The 16,416-nt window shown below is 54.6% G+C and overlaps 1 protein-coding gene across 2 annotated transcripts in view; it reads right to left on the bottom strand.

Annotated features, from left to right (window-relative positions):
* LOC120498401 (acid-sensing ion channel 2) overlaps window positions 1-16,416 on the bottom strand; it is a 404,155-nt gene that overhangs the window by 77,943 nt on the left and 309,796 nt on the right. The gene's annotated exons all lie outside the window — the stretch shown is intronic.

Raw genomic sequence — 16,416 nt, 5'->3', positions numbered from 1 at the left:
GCCCCGCGCTGCCATCGCCGAGCGCTCCGCCGGGCGCGCCCCGGCCGCGGGCTGCGAGCGGCGGCAGCAGCAGGAGGAGGAGGAGGCTAAGGAGGAGGAAGAGCGGGACGAAGCTTGCCGAGGTGCCAGTCCCGGCCGCTCGGCGCTCGGGAGGCGGAGGGAGCGATGCTCGGCGCCGATCGCGCTGCTGCTTTCCCGGAGTAGCCCCCCGCTCCTCCTCCTCCTCCTTCTCCTCCTCCTCCTCCTCCGCCCCCCGTTATCCCCCGGCTGCCGCCGGCCCCGGCCCCCCCGCTGCCTCCTCCCTCCTCCGGCAGGAGTTTGTTTTTCTGCTTTTCAGCAGCCCCGGGGGAGAACATAATATCAAGAAAAGCCGGGGGTAACGGAGGCGAGGCTTGCAGCGGGCTCCGTGCGGCCGCTGCTCTCTGGGGAGGGGGGGATGGCTTTGGAGGGGGCGCCGGGCTCTGCTCCCCGCGCCTCGGCTCCCGTGGAACGGATGGGAAAGGGAGAAACGCGTTCCGGGAAGCATCGCCCCCGCCCCTCGCTGCCCCTCACCCCGAGCCTGCGGAGCCCTTCGGGGTCAGGGGCTCCTCCTGCCCTGATCGGACACCGAAAAAGCCCCTTTCCCTTAACAGCCTGTGCGACGGGAATAACTCGCGATGTGGATTGGCATCTCCCCGGGATTGCTGAGCTCGGATCTGTGCAAGCGGCTGCCGTTACCTTCGTTTTGCTTTCAAACAGTACCGAGGAACATTCCTCTAATTGTGTCCAATTAAGCCGTAAGTGCCGGTAACTGCTCCGAATCCCCTCTGATATATTTTTTTTTCCCTCGGAATTAATTTTCCCTGTGCATTTGGAGCCGTATATTTTTACCCAATAGATGGAGTCGTTACAGCCTGGTTCTCTCCAGCCTCTCCCGGCGAGTTGCTTTTTTTATTGTGGCAAAGCTGCGAACGTGCAGCAGCCGCGGCTTGGGGGGCAGCCGGCCCAAAATCCCACTCCCTGTCCGGAAACACGGGGGGAAGCGGGACTGGGAGGCTGAGCTTGTGCCCTGCAGGGCGGGGGCGGTGGCAGCAGCACAAACATTGCCTGAGCTCAGCCAGCTGCCCTCAGATAACTCGCGTGGTTTTTCCCGAGCTCGTGTCCGTGCTCGGGAGCATTTTCCCATTTTTTTAGCACTGCAACATCCTTCCCAACGCCCCAGCAGCGGCCGTGACCTTTCGGCACCGAGTGGGAAGAGGCCAGCAGTTCCCGTATCCATGCCAGCAGATCTCTGGCAGCTCCAGGGAGCCTCTGCTGCCGTTTTCCCGGCGCATCCCGGCTCGTTTTTCCCTGCCGCCTGTTGAAAGCAGTGGGAGTTTTTCCCCTTGGCTCCCTCTCAGGATAATCAGCATCCCAAGTGCTTCCCCACCAGGTGGGCCGGGGCTGTTTTATTCATGATTTATTGCCACAAACCCAAGGAAATAAAAGCTGCCCGACCATGAACATCCTCCCGAGTTCCCTCCCTCTCCGTGCTCATCCCAGCCCTGTGGCACAGCCGGGCCGGGCCGAGTTCCCGGGTGGGGAAAGCCCGGCCCAGCCCTGGCTTTGCTTTCAGCTCTTTCTCTTCTCCAAAAGGTTTTTCACTGGTTTTTTTGCTGTGTTTTTTTTGGGCAGGTGCAGCCTGGCAAAAGGGGTTTGTGAAGAAAAGAGCAGCAGGTTTGCATGCGGAGCAGCATTTCCTGAAATCCACTCCAAATGATCCACTCATATCTCCTTATTATTAGAGGGAAGCAATTTTTCTTACTTAGCTGGCAAAGGACAGTGGGATGGCCAAGGCCAGCTGGAGCTGGAATCCAAAATGTTCCCCACGAAAACATTCCAAAGCCAAAGCAAACCTGACGATGAAATTCCAAGGTATCACCTGGTGGGACATGGCCCCAGCCTTTGCAAATTCTCTCCATGTTTGCAGTTATTTGGGAAAGCAGCTCATTCCCTGCATCTGAGCTCTGGGTAATTCCTCAGGCAGCCACAGCAAAGCTGATTGGACCTAATTAAGTCCAATAAGAAATAATTGAGCTGATACAGAAATATTGCTAATTAACCAACAAGTCATTTGAAAATTATCCCTTGAGCTGGGTGAGTTTTCCTCCTTCCAGTGGAGAATGGATTTGGGATTCTGTAGTTTGAATTCCCTGACAAATTCAGTGAATTATTGTGGGGAAATTCCACCATTCCCTCCCCAAAATATCCCCTGGGTGCCCCTGCAAGGTGACAGGAAGACAACTATTTGGAAGTTGTTCCAAACAAAACCTTTGGCTTCTTTTGAAACTTCATTTTCACCTCAAACATAGACCGGGGAGAAGGCAAAAAGGATTAAAGAAAAGCTTGAAATCCCCTGGAAAGGAAATCCTAAAACTTTGTGCTGCTGGATAGTATTAGTATCAGTATTAGTATTAGTACTGGTATTAGTACTGGTATTAGTATTAGTACTAGTATTTATCCTGGAAGGGAGCAAAGGGAGGGAGGATCCTCTCCAAGCTCCTGTCTCCAGCCTCACCGGGTGACTGGAGCCCCTTCCCTGGCCCCCCTCCCCACCTGTATCCATTGGAGCATCCCAGGGCATTTCTGGGATTTCTTCCCTCGCCCTCCTGAGCGGTTCCTGCTGGGTGAGTGGGCAGCAGGTTTATCCCTGGTTTTATCCCCTGGGGTTGGCCCCAGGCAGGGGACATCCTCTGCCCTGCTGAGCTTTCAGGGACCAGCAGCAGGGGGAGAAATTACAGGACTGGGATCAAATGGGGCAGGATGGGGCTTGGATTTTGGGAAACAATTCCTTCCTGGGAGGGTGGGGAGGCCTGGAATGGAATTCCTGCAGAGGCTGTGGCTGCCCCTGGATCCCTGGCAGTGCCCAAGGCCTGGCTGGATGGAGCTTGGAGCAGCCTGGGACTCTGGGAGGAGTTCCAGGGGGTGGAACTGGACAGGCTTTAAGGTCCCTCCCAACCCCAACCATTCCATGATTCCCAGATCAACCTTCCTAGGCTGGATTTGGTGCTCCCAGAGCCCCTGGAATACAAAGGTGGAGATTTTTGCCTCTCAGGAGAACAAGCGGCAGAAAGAAAGGCTGCTTGTCCCCAGACAGGGGGCTCAGGTCCCCTTGGGCTGGGAATGGGATCCTTTGCCAGCACCAAACCATCTCCAGGGGCAGGAGCAGAGCCTGGCACCGCTGGGCACAGCTGGATATGAGCTGGATGTTTCCATCCTGCAAAGCCCTGCCTGGGCTGGGCTGGGCTTTGGGACCCAAGGAGCCACCTGGGGATGGGTGTGACCCCACAATCCCTTTGGGACAGATGTGACCCCACAGGCTCTGGGGATGGGTGCGACCCCACAGGCTCTGGGGATGAGTGTGACCCCACAATCCTTGGGGACAGATGTGACCCCACAGACCCCAGGGATGAGTGTGACCCCACAATCCTTGGGGACAGATGTGACCCCACAGACCCCGGGGATGAGTGTGACCCCACAATCCCTGGGGACAGATGTGACCCCACAGCCCAGGGTGTTGGGGCAAAAGGAGCCTTAAATGCGTTCTGCACCCCCCAAACCTTTGGGAAGAGTTCCCTGCTCTGGCCAAGCCCTGCAGGAACAATTCCTGCTGGAGCCAGCGTGGAAGCAGAAAGGCACAGAACACTTGGAAATTGGGGTTTCCATGGAAGCCACCACTCGGCCCTAATGCCAGCCCTGCTGCCTCAGAGCCCAGAGAATGCGACAGCCCCGGGCAGCAGAGCTTTGGGGAGCCCCAGAAACATCCAAAGGGGGCTCTCGCTGTTTTCCTCGGGTTTGTTTCATTTTTCATGCAAATAAATTAAATAAATGCTTGAGCTTCCAGCTGGGAAATTCTCCCAAGGAATTGAGGGAATTTTGGGGCTGTTTGTTTTGAATGCGGGGAGGTGAAATATTCCATCCATATCAAAATATTGGGAGCACAGAAATAGTGCCAGGATTTCTGCACCTGCTGCTTTAACCCAGCAGCACCAAAGGAGTAAAAATGTTTGGATTTCACAGGCCTGCTCCAAAACAAAACAAAACAAAACAAAAATTAAAAATAGGGAAACTTTGGATATCTCATTTCCTTGTGTGTGTTTGAAGGCAAAAACCTGGGAGAGATCAAACAAATGCCCAAGTGAGCCGAGGTGTGGCTGCTCCTTTGGGAATTACACTGGGAATCCAGCGTGGGGGAGACAGTGAAGTGGGATTTTTCCAGGCTTGCACAGAAGGATCAGTTGGGAAGATCTCAGGAGCCAGATCTTGGCTGGGCTGTGGATCCTGCCCCTGGGGGGTCCCTGATGCCTGCCCATCCCAAAGGATTCAATCCTCCTTCCTCCCAGTTTTTGGAGGGGACATGTGGCTGATCCAGGGGCTTCATTTGGGAATCAGCTCGGGTTGAAGGTCCTGGGCTGTGCCACACATGACAGGGCTGCTTTAATTGGCATTTCCTGGCAGAGCCAATATTCCTAGCCTTCCTTAAAGGAATAAAAGGCTAATCCATAAATAAATGTGTTTATAGAGATAGATATTTAAATACCTCCTTCTTTTCCTTCTGCAGGTAGGGAAGAGGAAGGATTTGGATCTATTTTAAGCTCACAGCTGGCATCCTCCCAATTATCTCTTTTTTTCCCCCATTTTCCATTTCACTGCTGAAGAAGTGAGGGGGGGAAATGAAGCAAATGGAAACACCTCTGGATTTGGGAAGGATGGATTTGAACAGGAATTCTTTGGAGCAAATTGAACAGTCAGGTCCTCGTGGCCTCTTCCTATCAAATTCCCTGTTTGCCATCAGGAATGGGGCACCCTGGACCTGCCAATGCCCTGGAACTGGGCCCAGCCCAGCTCTGCTCCAGTGCTCTCTGGATTTTGGTGGCTCCAGGCCTGGCCAGGAGCCACCCCCCATTCCTGGGGACCCCAAAACTCTGTCCAGAGGTTAAAAAAAAGTCATTGAATATTTTGGATTGGTTTGGGATCTTAAATCCCCACCCAGTGCCACCCCTGGCCTGGGGCACTGCCAGGGATCCAGGGGCAGCCACAGCTGCTCTGGGAATTCCATCCCAGCCCCTCCCCGCCCTCACAGGGAGGGAGTTTTCCATATCTGCAACCAAAACTTCCCCTCTGTCAGTGGGATCCATTCCCCCTTGCCCTGGCACTCCAGGTCCCAGCCCACAGTCCCTCTCCAGCCTTTGGAGCTCAGGACAGGCCCAGGGCCTCAGGACCCTGCAGTGCCTGTGCATGGGCTCTGCCAGCTCCAAGGGGGCTTCAGCAGCAAAGTTAACCATCAAATCAGGGAATCATGGAATGGCTCGAGTGGGAAGGGATACCCTGCAGTGCCTGTGCATGGGCTCTGCCAGCTCCAAGGGGGCTTCAGCAGCAAAGTTAACCATCAAATCAGGGAACATGGAATGGCTCGGGTGGGAAGGGACCTTAAATCCCCCCAGTGCCACCTCTGCCATGGCAGGGACACCTCCCACTGTCCCAGGCTGCTCCAGCCCCAGTGCCCAGCCTGGCCTTGGGCACTGCCAGGGATCCAGGGGCAGCCCCAGCTGCTCTGGGAATTCCATCCCAGCCCCTCCCCACCCTCCCAGAGAGGAATTCCCTCCCAATATCCCATCCTTTCCGTTCCCTGTGTCCTGTCCCTCCTTTTCGTGGGACATTGCAGGGACACAGCCAGGTGAGGTGCTTGGAGCCCCATCCCTGAGCTTTTGGGGCACTTCCCCCCTTCCCTGGCCCTGCTGGAATTATCCTGGACCCAGGCAGCCCGAGGGGAAAGGGAAAAGAACAGCTTTGAAAGGAGCCCTGAAATGTGCAGGGAAGGGGAGATCCATGGGACACATCCAGAGGCTGGGAAATGAATCCATCTTCAGCAGGACAAAGAAGATTTGAATACTGAATACTGAATATTGAATGGTATCTGTTTTCTGCCTCTCAGACACACAGATTGTTCCCTTTCACCCCCCACCCCCACCCCGCCCCGAACCTCTGAACTTCAGAGCCTGGGGGTTTTCTGCTCCTGTTTATTTTCCTTTTCATTTTTCCCAGTTCCTGAAGGGCTGGAATTCTCTGGGAGCTCCTGGCTGGGGGAGCTCCTGTTTTGGCTGCTGAGGGGCTGCAGGGAGGGGAGATGCTCTCCTGCTTCCCTTGTGAGTTCAGCCACACCCCAAGGCTCTTCCTGCTCCATGGCTGGCACCACTGGAGATGTTCTGCTTTAATTAAAAAGGAATCTCAGGAAGGAAAAACTTCCTGAGCTCATTTTACTGTTCAGACCTGGCTTGTTCAAGGCTTTGGTCCTGAGATGTGGCTGGAGCTGATCTATATGGGGTTGGGCACCTCCTACATCCTTATGGGATTGGGCATCATCTTCATTTAGGATTAGGCATCACCTACACTTTTATTTGGGATTAGGAATCACCTACAGTTTCCTTTGGGATTTAGGCACCTCCTGCACCTTCATTTAGGATTAGGCATCACCTACACTTTTATTTAGGATTGAGCATCACCTCTGGATGTGGCAGTGAGCTGTGACAGGGGGAAATGTGGGAGGGAATTCCCAGCCTCCCTGCCTTAGGGGATGATTCTGGACACCCCTTGGAGTGGGCTGGAGGCTCCTCTGCACCTGCCCTGACCCCAAACCTCACATTCCCAAGAGGAACAGCACCTGGAAAGGAGGAGGCTGGAGCTTCCCAGGGGACAGGGCCAGCACAGCAGCCTGTGGGCCACCCTGGGACACCTGGGCGAGGGTGGTGCTGAATATTCCATGTCCTGCCCTGTGCCTGGAGAGACAATTCCCTGCTAACTCCCCGCTTCCTGAGCCCTGTTCCCTCCCATGAAATTCACTGGACCTGGCAAATCCAGAGGAAAACTGCTCTGTGTTTGGATGCTGGAGGGGATGGAAAATTCTCCCTCTCAGGGAGTTTGGCTTCCAAACCAAGTTCAGGGAGCAATTCCTTAAGTTAAGGTTTATTCCTTGTCATTCCAAGGGATTTGAAGGCTCTCCTGGCAGCCAGGTGGGAAAAAGGGAAAAACCCTTTCTCCTCAAACCTGGAGATGTTTCCAATCCAAGAGGCTGCCACATCCCTGCTCTTAGGGCAGCAGGGGGGAAGCGGGAAAATGAGGTTTCAGATAATGAAGGATAAAAGGGAAGGGTCACCTCCACATCAGACTGATCCCACAGCACCAGGACCATGTTTGGAAGTTCCTTTGTTCCCTGAATCTGCTGAAAAACAAATGTGCAACTCCTGGGCCAGTCTGGAGTCTCCCTGTGGAGGTTTGGGCTGGAATTTTTGGGATTGAACAGCCCTGGAGTGGTGCCTGGGTCAGCCCCCAGAGCTGCCACTGAAACCTCCCCATTCCTAAATTCTGGGATTTGTGGCACAGGAATTGCAGGGAAATTTGGTGCTGCGAAAATCCCCATTTAGGGGTTGGAGTGATTGGCCCCGTGTGGGGAATCGTGGGATCCCGGAATGGTTTGGGTTGGGAGGGCCCTGAAGCCCCTCCTGTTCCCAGCCCGGGACACCTCCCACCATCCCAGGGGCTCCAGGGGACACCGCCAGGGAGGGAGCAGCAGGGGTGGAGGTGATTCCAGAGGTGGCACCTGGAGCTGGGGGCTCTGGGGACAGGAGGGACCCCGAGGTTTGGGAAGGTCCCTGTGCCACGTTCCCATCCCTGCTCCACTCCAGAGGCTCCGGGCTCACCTTGGAGGAAATCAATTAATGCAATTACTGTCAAAATCCCCGCAGCACCTGGGGGATGAGGCTGGAAGCACAAACAGTCCTGACCTGACGCTGCTCCCTGTGAGCTCCCAGACTTTGCAGAAATGGGGGAGAATTCAGAGCTCCTCCCGAGGGAAGCAGCCCCTTTCTGCTCACGGCAAAACCTCCCCCTCTCCATCAAAAAAAGCTTCAATTCCTGTCAAAAATCCCTTCAAAGGATCAAATCTGACAGCCCCAAAGCTGCTCCAGTTCCTTGCAGATTCCGTGGGAATGCTGCCAGCCATCCCAGAGATTCCAGCAGGGCTCATTCAGCCATTCCCAGGGTGGGAATCCCAGGTGGCTGCAAACTTCACACACCAGCGGCTGCTGCCAGAGAATTTGGGAATTTTTACCTCCTTCCTGTGGATTTCCAGGGCTGGAGGCTGCAGGGTGGGTGCTGGAGGTCTGTCTCTCTGATATCCCTGATACCTCAGGCTCAGGGGGATCCACGGGGATCTGGGGAAGCGGCACGGGCTGGAAGCAGAGCAGGTAAGTGCCACCTGCGGAGCTGCCAAACTGAAAGGATCCAAAGAATTTTCCTTTGGCAGCCTAATGGTGACAGCAGTTGTGTGGGAAGATTAATGGAGAAAAGGTTGGATAAAATAGAAGCTCCATCCTGAAGTTTTTCAGCTGCTTTTTTGCAGTTATGTAATTGTAAATGACATTGATTTTTTATAAAAACCCACAAACAACACCAGGAAACTTGGAATGTTTCGGGCTGGATTCTGCTCCTGCTGCCAGCAGAGGAGATCTGGGGTTGTCTTGGATTTCAGGGCAGTTTCAGGCTGTTTGTTCAGGGATGAGAAGCAGGATTTGGCTCTCAACAGCCTTGGAATGCCACTGGAGCTGTGCAGGGTGTAGAGCAGGGGCTGAGCTGGCACAGCCAGGGAACTGTCTGGGTTTGTATCTGGTCAAAATTCTGTACAGGGATAGCCAGCATCAGCAGGGATCAGGATTGCTCCTGGTGTGGGCTCCGAGGGCTGTTCCAGCCTGGGTGATCCCTGTGACCCCCAGGTGCCTCTGGCAAAGGCCCTCCTGCCCTTCCTGAGGAGCTCTGGGGCTTCCTGGCTCCCACCCCAAAACTCAGGGTTGAGTTTTTAGGGGAATGGTGGGATTTGGTCCAAGGTTGGACTCAGTGACCTTTCCCAGCCTCAGTGATCCTGGGATGGCACCTGGAGGAGTAGCAGGACATTCCCATTCCCATTCCCATTCCCGTTCCTGTTCCCATTCCCAGTCCCATTCCCATCCCCATTCCCATCCCCATTCCCATTCCCAGTCCATCCAGCCTGGGGGCACTTGGGATCACCCCCAAGCCCCTTGGGCTCACAGGATTCTGCTCAGTCCCTGTTGGATCTGACCCTGGGACACAGGAAAGGACACTGGGAAGAGATGGGAAATGACCCTCAGGTGCCTCAGTTTCCCCAGGTACAGCAGCAGGATTCCAGGCCCCGGCTGGGACAATGTTCAGGACCTGGCTCCGGTCAGCCCTGGCCTCTCTCCTGCCAGGACCCAGCCCCTGAGAGCTGTTCCCTCTCCCATTACAGTCTTCAGGACTTTCATGGAATCATGGAGTGGTTTGTGTGGGAAGGGACCTCAAAGCCCATCCAGAGCCACCCTGCCATGGCAGGGACACCTTCCCTGTCCCAGGGGCTCCAACCCATCCAGCCTGGCCTTGGGCACTGCCAGGGATCCAGGGCCACAATGGAATAACCCTTCCCATCCCCCAGGGAGGAATTCCCTCCCAATATCCCACCAAAATCTGCCCTTTTTACCCTTTTATTTCATGCTTCCCTGTGTTCTCCAGCCTTTGGCTCCTCTGATGGCTCACAAGGATTTTTTTTTTTATTTTTCCAAATCCCTGCTTATTTCTTGCCATGAAAAGGCAAAAGGAAGGGAGCTCCTGGATGGGAAAAGCCCTGGAGGAACGAAACTGCAGCAGGAAAAGGTTCCTCCTTCCAGGAGGGATGTTTGGACTGGCTCTGCCTTGGTGCAGAGATCTTGTCAGGATTTGTTTTCCTGGAGACACATTCCCTGAAGGAATATCCTGAGTGTTCCTGGGGATGTTTGAATCCATGCTCTTCCCCCTCTGAGGAAAAGGGGTTTGCTCGAGGTGTAGAAGGCAGCAGGATGACATTTCCTTGTCTCTTTTGTTTCCTCTCTGTATTTCCCCCCAAAATATTTGATACACCTATATTCAGAACTCCTCTCTCCCCCACTCTCCTCCTTTTCCAGCCCTTGGATGTGGCTGGATGAGCACATGGAGCTTCCCTGAGCCGTGGGTAATGGGCTGGATGATTCTCCTCGATTTTCTCCAAGAGTTTTCCCTTCCCAAGGCTATTTCCTCTCTGGAGTTGATATTTTAAAACAATATCCCTGGAGGTGTAAAAGCTCCCTGGAGAATTGAGAAAGCTTGACTGGAAATGCTCCCATCAAACCCTTCCTGCTCCCTGCTTTTGGGCAGTTCCCTCCTGCAAGAATTTAAGTTTTTCAGCAACTTCTCAATTTTTTTTAAATTTTTTTTTAAATTTAGTCCTTAGTTTTGGGAACAAGACACTCTAAGGTAGGATTTGTTCCCATTCCAAGCTGTAAATCTGGGAATGAAGGGAGGATTTGCTTCCACGTTCCTGTACCAGCTGTAAAATCTGGGAATGAAGGGAGTGTTCCTGTGTCAGCTGTAAATCTGGGAGTGAAGGGAGGATTTGCCCCCATATTCCTGTACCAGCTGTAAAGCTGGGAATGAAGGGAGGATTCGCCCCTGTGTTCCTGTACCAGCTGTAAAGCTGGGAATGAAGGGAGGATTTGCCCCAGTGTTCCTGTACCAGCTGTAAAGCTGGGAATGAAGGGAGGATTTGCCCCTGTGTTCCTGCACCAGCTGTAAAATCTGGGAGTGAAGGGAGGATTTGCCCCCATATTCCTGTACCAGCTGTAAAGCTGGGAATGAAGGGAGTGTTCCTGTACCAGCTGTAAAGCTGGGAGTGAAGGGAGGATTTGCCCTTGTGTTCCTGTACCAGCTGTAAAGCTGGGAATGAACACGTTCCCGTCTTCCTTCTCCCCTTTGCCACCATCAATTCCCTGGTGCCAGGAGCTGATGGGAGTCAGGAGGTTCCAGATAAGTGGGAATCAGAGCTGGGAATCTGCCAGGCCATGGATCACCCTCCAGAGCTCCCCCTCAATTCTCCCATTACAAGCAGGACCGTTTCTTTTCCCTGTGGCATCTCCTGCCTTCCCTTCTCTCCCTTGGGACTGGGGACACCGTGGCTCTGCCGCAGCTCTGGGATGGCTGGAGAGGGACTGGGGTGGGACATTTCCACCTGGACACTGAAATCCCTCAATCCCCTCCTCCCTGGGGTGTTTTCCATGACAATGGAGCTCCTTTTCTCTTTGAGATCCCATTGTGCGCTGACTCCCTGGGGAGCTGTTCCTGGAATAATGGCACGGGACAAATAATCTGATTTATTTCCCTCTGCCATTCCGGGTGCAGAAGTGCTGCTGGGGATAACAGCAACACCTGGTGCTGACCTTGGAAATGGAAGGAAGAACTCCACACTGATCTTGGAGCCAAGCTGAGGGGAAAGTGGCACAGAAAGCTTTTCCTGGGACAGATGGGATTGTTCTCCATGAGGGCTTGTGCAGCTTTGAGGCTGGAAATCAGTGCTGGGGTGTCACCAATTCCTTGGGACCTTGCAGTTCCTTGGGGTTACAAATCATGGGATCCCAGCCTGGTTTGGGTGGGAAGGGGCATTAGGGATTCAGTGCCACCCCTGCCATGCCATGGCAGGGACACCTTCCCCTGTCCCAGACTGCTCCAAGCCCCAGTGTCCAACCTGCCTTGGGCACTGCCAGGGATCCAGGGGCAGCCCCAGCTGCTCTGGGAATTCCATCCCAGCCCTTTGCCACCTCCACAGGGAGAAATTCCTTCCCAATATCCAACCTAAATCTCCCCTCTTTCAGTCTAACCCCCCCCCCCCTTTATTCTTCCCCTCTCTGCCCATAGAAAAGTCATTTTTCTGTGTTTTTTTTAAGCCCTTGGAGTCCTGAAAGGCCTCAAGGAGATGCAGCCAGTTCTGCTCAGTTGATCCTGCCTTTGCCTCTCAGGGAACTTTCCGGTGATTTCCTGTTCCTGCTCCTTGCCCAGCAAAACGTGCCTTTGGACACCAGTATTGCCAGTGCTGGGCTTGTCCTCTCTGCCCAGTACAAACCAGTACAGCCAGAGCGTGGGGTGCGCCCAGAGATGGGAAAGGGATGAGCAGGAGGGCTTGAGAGCAGAAGTGATAAATGAGCTGAGGGTGAGGAAGCAAAGAGAGACCTTTGGCTTGGGCAGGGCCCAGAGGCTGCTCGGGGTTACAGGGTTTGGGAACAGCATTTTTCCCTGACCTCATTCCTGCCCTCTTCCCTAGGGATGGGTTTTACCAGAGGAGGAAGATTGGAGGGGGCAGAGACCCTGTGGTTCACCCAGCTCCTCTGACAGGCTCACACTCAGCACACGGAGCAGGTGGGGGACAGCTGGGAGTGATGGAATCAGGGAATATCCTGAGCTAGGAGGGACCCCTGGATCATCCAGTCCCACCCCTGCTCTGCCCAGAGCCCCCAACAATCCCACCCTGGAAATCCCTGTCTTATACGGACAATTCTCACCTCTATTGACGAATAGAGTGAGGCTGCAGGGGTTGGTGGGACGTGGAGCTTATGTGTACATTTATTAAGCTTATATTTATTATTTATTATTTCTAGGCCTTGGCTTGTCATTTGAGACACTGTTTCTTCCTCTGTTGTGCTTTGGAAAGTGTCCTCCATTCAGCTGATTTGTTTCTTTCCTTGACTCTGCCTCCAGTCTGATATGAGATGTGCACTTAGACCGCAAAACCTCTGTTGAAACTTGGTCATCTTTTTTACCAGAGAAAGTCCCTAAGGCAGGTGTTTGTATTTCTTCAAGGTTAGTCACAATGAAGTGGAAGGCTAGAGAAAGATGGAGGCTCACTGCAGATTTGCACCTTCTAATAATCTAATAATTTGGACAGCAGCACTGTCGAAACCCTCCTGGAGCCTTGGGGCCAGGACCATTCCCTGGGCAGTGCCAGCACCTCTGGGGGCAGAACCTTTCCCAGTATCCATGCCAACCCCCCTGGCCCAGCTCCAGCCGTTCCCTGGGATCTGGAGCTGATTCCCTCCTTGGTGCAGCTCCATGGTGGAGCCCAGCTGAGCACATGGCCCAGAGCTCCTCTGTGAGGAGCAGCTCCCTGCACCCCAAAGGGGGCTGAGTCAGCCCCCAGGCTAACTCTGGGATGTGGATCCAGGCTGGGTCTGTGCTCCCAGCTGGGTCATTGTGGAACCAGCATTCCTGGTTGGGGTGGGATCACAGTTCCTGGGGGCTCACAAGCACCAGTGGCCTCCAGGGTGGGTCTGAGCAGACTGTTTGTGAGGAGAGCAGTGAGGGCTGGATCAGGGATTTCTCCACTGCTGGGGTGGACATGAGTGCTGGGTTCAGTGTCAGACACAGCCTGGGAAGAGTGGACAGTGAATGTTAGCTGTAGGCACTTTCCAGGGATGAACCTTTCAAAACCGAGCAGCGTCATTGCTGGAAAACTCCCTTGTGCAGGGCTGCAGGGCTGGGAGGCTCCCTGAAATGCTGGAGGCTCCTTGGCTGTGCTGGCAGAGGCAAAAATCCCGAGAAATCCATCTGGGCTGAGCCAAGCAGGGCACAAATGGGGATTTCTCCATGTGCAACTGCTCTCCCAGGGAACCAAAGCTCTAAGACAGGAGGGGGTGATCCCAGTGAACCACAGGGCAGGTGCTTGAATAATTTCAAATTATCGCTGATTTTGACTGCACAGGTCTGGAGCTTTGTCAGGACTTGTAGGGAAATCTAAATGGGATTCTGAACTGAGGAATTCCCCATTAGGTCTGGAGTGAGCAAGGCTGGAGGAACAGGTGGGATGGGAATCGTTTCTCTGCTAGGAATGCAGCTCCTGCCTTAAAGCCACTGCCAGCCTGGAACGCGTTTGTGTCCCCTGGGGAAGGGGCCCTGTGCTCCTCGGGGTTTTGGGGACACTTGGGAGGGATCCCACTGAGCGTTTGTGTGCCACAGGCTGCACCTGTCGGGATTTGGGATGGAATTCATCCCTGGGAAGCTGGGGAGGGGCTGGGATGGAATTCCCAGAGCAGCTGTGGCTGCCCCTGGATCCCTGGAATGTCCTAGGCCAGGCTGGACAGGGCTTGGAGCAGTCTGGGACAGGGGAAGGTGTCCCTGCCATGGCAGGGGTGGCACTGGATGGGCTTTAGGGTCCCTTCCAGCCCAAGCCATTCTGGGATTCTCAGAAAGCCTGGCCCTGGCTCTGCAGGGATTGCTGAGGGCCCTGCATGGCCTGGGCTCCCCATCCCTGATTCCCCAGGAGGGGAATTCCTAATTCCACCTTGCCTGGCCCATACAGAGCACTGGGGAGGCTTTTCCCAGCCCATCCACAGAGGAGATGGGGGCAGGAGGGGGCTGGGATTTCAGATCAGACCTTGGGGGATTCCTGGGAGCAGGAACCCCCTGAGACACCCGCACACCAGAGCAGCCAGGACAGCCAGGACAGCCAGGAGCACAGGAGCAGCCAGGAGCAGTCAGGAACATTCTCTTGCATGCTCTCAGGAGCATCTTTGCTGCTTTGAAGGATCAGAATCCCGGACTCCCTTTGTCCCCAGCCTCTGGTGTGTGCCCTGAGGTGTGCCCGTGTTTGGACAGAGCCCCTCAGCCCTGGGGCAGGTGTGACACCCGCTCAGAAATAATCACTAACTCCATGGGCTTTGCAGTTTAAACATCTCAGACAAAGAGCTCCGAGTGTCCCCGAGCACAGCTTCGGGCTGTGCCGGCTCCGTTTGCATTCCAGCCGCTGCCAGGGGAATCCCGGGCTGGATTAGGATTTCCCAATGCACAGAGGGAAGAGGGGCTGCTCTGGCACAGGGAATAAAGGGCCAAGATCAAATATCAGAATATTTCAGCACTGGAGAGTGATTTTGAGTGCAGGGGGTTAATGCAGCGCCTGGCAGAGGGGCAGCAGGAGGGACAGGGTGGCACTGGCACAGAACTGGAGCTGCGCTGGCACCGGGCTCGGTGGGGAGGGGGTGAGGGGCTGCACCCCTGGGAAGGGCTCTGTGGGATTCCCTCCCTGCCTGGAGCCACCGGGGCTCCCTAGGAAAGGGGGTGTGTCACTGTCATATTTTCTGAGAAATCCCTTCACCAGGATTTCTCTCCTGGGAAGCTGAGAAGCCTCAGAGAAAAAGGAAAACAATATTATCTCATTTGCTTCTCCTGTGTTTTGCTGCTTTGGAATGTGTTTGGACATTGTTTATCCTACAGGTGGTTTCATGTGAATTGTTTTTACTTATTGGCCGATCACAGCCAAGCTGTGTCGAGGCTCTGGAAAGAGTCATGAGTTTTTGTTTAGTATCCTTCTAGCCTTCTGTCTGTATCCTTTCTGTATTCTTTAGTGTAATAATATAATATAATATAATATAATATAATATAATAATAAATTAGCCTTTTAAGAACATGGAGTCAGATTTATAATTTCCTTCCTTCATCTGGGAAGCCCACAAATACAAGAGGGGTGAGCCATGGAAATGGGGGAAATTAGGGTTTAATTGAGATCCCAGCTCGGAGCTGGGTGGGGTTTAGGAGCCACCAGAAGCAGTGCTCAGGGCCAGGGAGCACCTGAGGGTTTGGGTTTCTGGGTCACCTCTAGAGGTAGCAGCATTTCCCTGCTCCTGGGATGAGCATTTTTAACCTTCCTCCTCACCCCAAAATCCCAGAACGGGTTGGAAGTTTCAAACCTGCCATGGCAGGGACACCTCCCACTGCCCCAGGCTGCTCCAGCTCCAATGTCCAGCCCGGCCTTGGGCACTGCCAGGGATCCAGGGGCAGCCCCAGCTGCTCTGGGCACCCTGTGCCAGGGCCTGCCCACCCTCAGAGGGAACAATCCCCAAGATCCCATCCATCCCTGCCCTCTGGCAGTGGGAGCCATTTCCCTGTGTCCTGTCCCTCCAGGCCTTGGAAATCCTCTCTCTCCTCCTTTCCTGTAGGTCCTGGAAGGTCACAGTTAGGTCACCCCCAGTCCCTTCTCCAAGCTGAACAATCCCAGCTCTCAGCCTTTCCTCCTGGGGAGAGCAGGGGAGGTGGGAGCTGAGCAGGGTTCCTCTCCCTGCCTGGAGGAAGCAGAACCCCAGAGGGGTTTGTGTTCCCAGGAGGAGTCACCACGAACCAGGAACTGCCCAGGGGGGACACAAGGGGCTGTGTTCCCCAGGCTGGGCTAGCTGGGCCCTCAGGTGGCACCCATGTCCCCAGATTTGTTTGAGATCAGCTTCTGCAGGCCCCAGCAGAGAGGAGCTGGGGGAGGCAGGCACAGCCCCCTGTGCAGCTCAGCACGTGGGGTCCAGTTGGGAGGGATGGAATCCTGGAATATCCTGACCTGGAAGGACCCCCAGGAACATCCAAAGCGCCCAGGATCCCAACAATCCTACCCTGGGCCTGCCTGGCAGTGCTGTCCACCCCTCCTGGAGCTCTGGCAGCCTCGGGGCCGTGCCCATTCCCTGGGGAGCCTGGGCAGTGCCAGCACCTCTGGGGAAGAACCTTTCCCTGAGATCCAGCCTGACCCTCCCTGGCCCA

The sequence above is a fragment of the Passer montanus genome, unplaced genomic scaffold, assembly GCF_014805655.1.
Source record: "Passer montanus isolate IOZ18808 unplaced genomic scaffold, ASM1480565v1 scaffold148, whole genome shotgun sequence".
Lineage (NCBI taxonomy): Eukaryota > Metazoa > Chordata > Aves > Passeriformes > Passeridae > Passer > Passer montanus.
The sequence above is the reverse complement of the archived record's forward strand: the minus strand, read 5'-3'. Positions and strand labels throughout refer to the sequence as shown.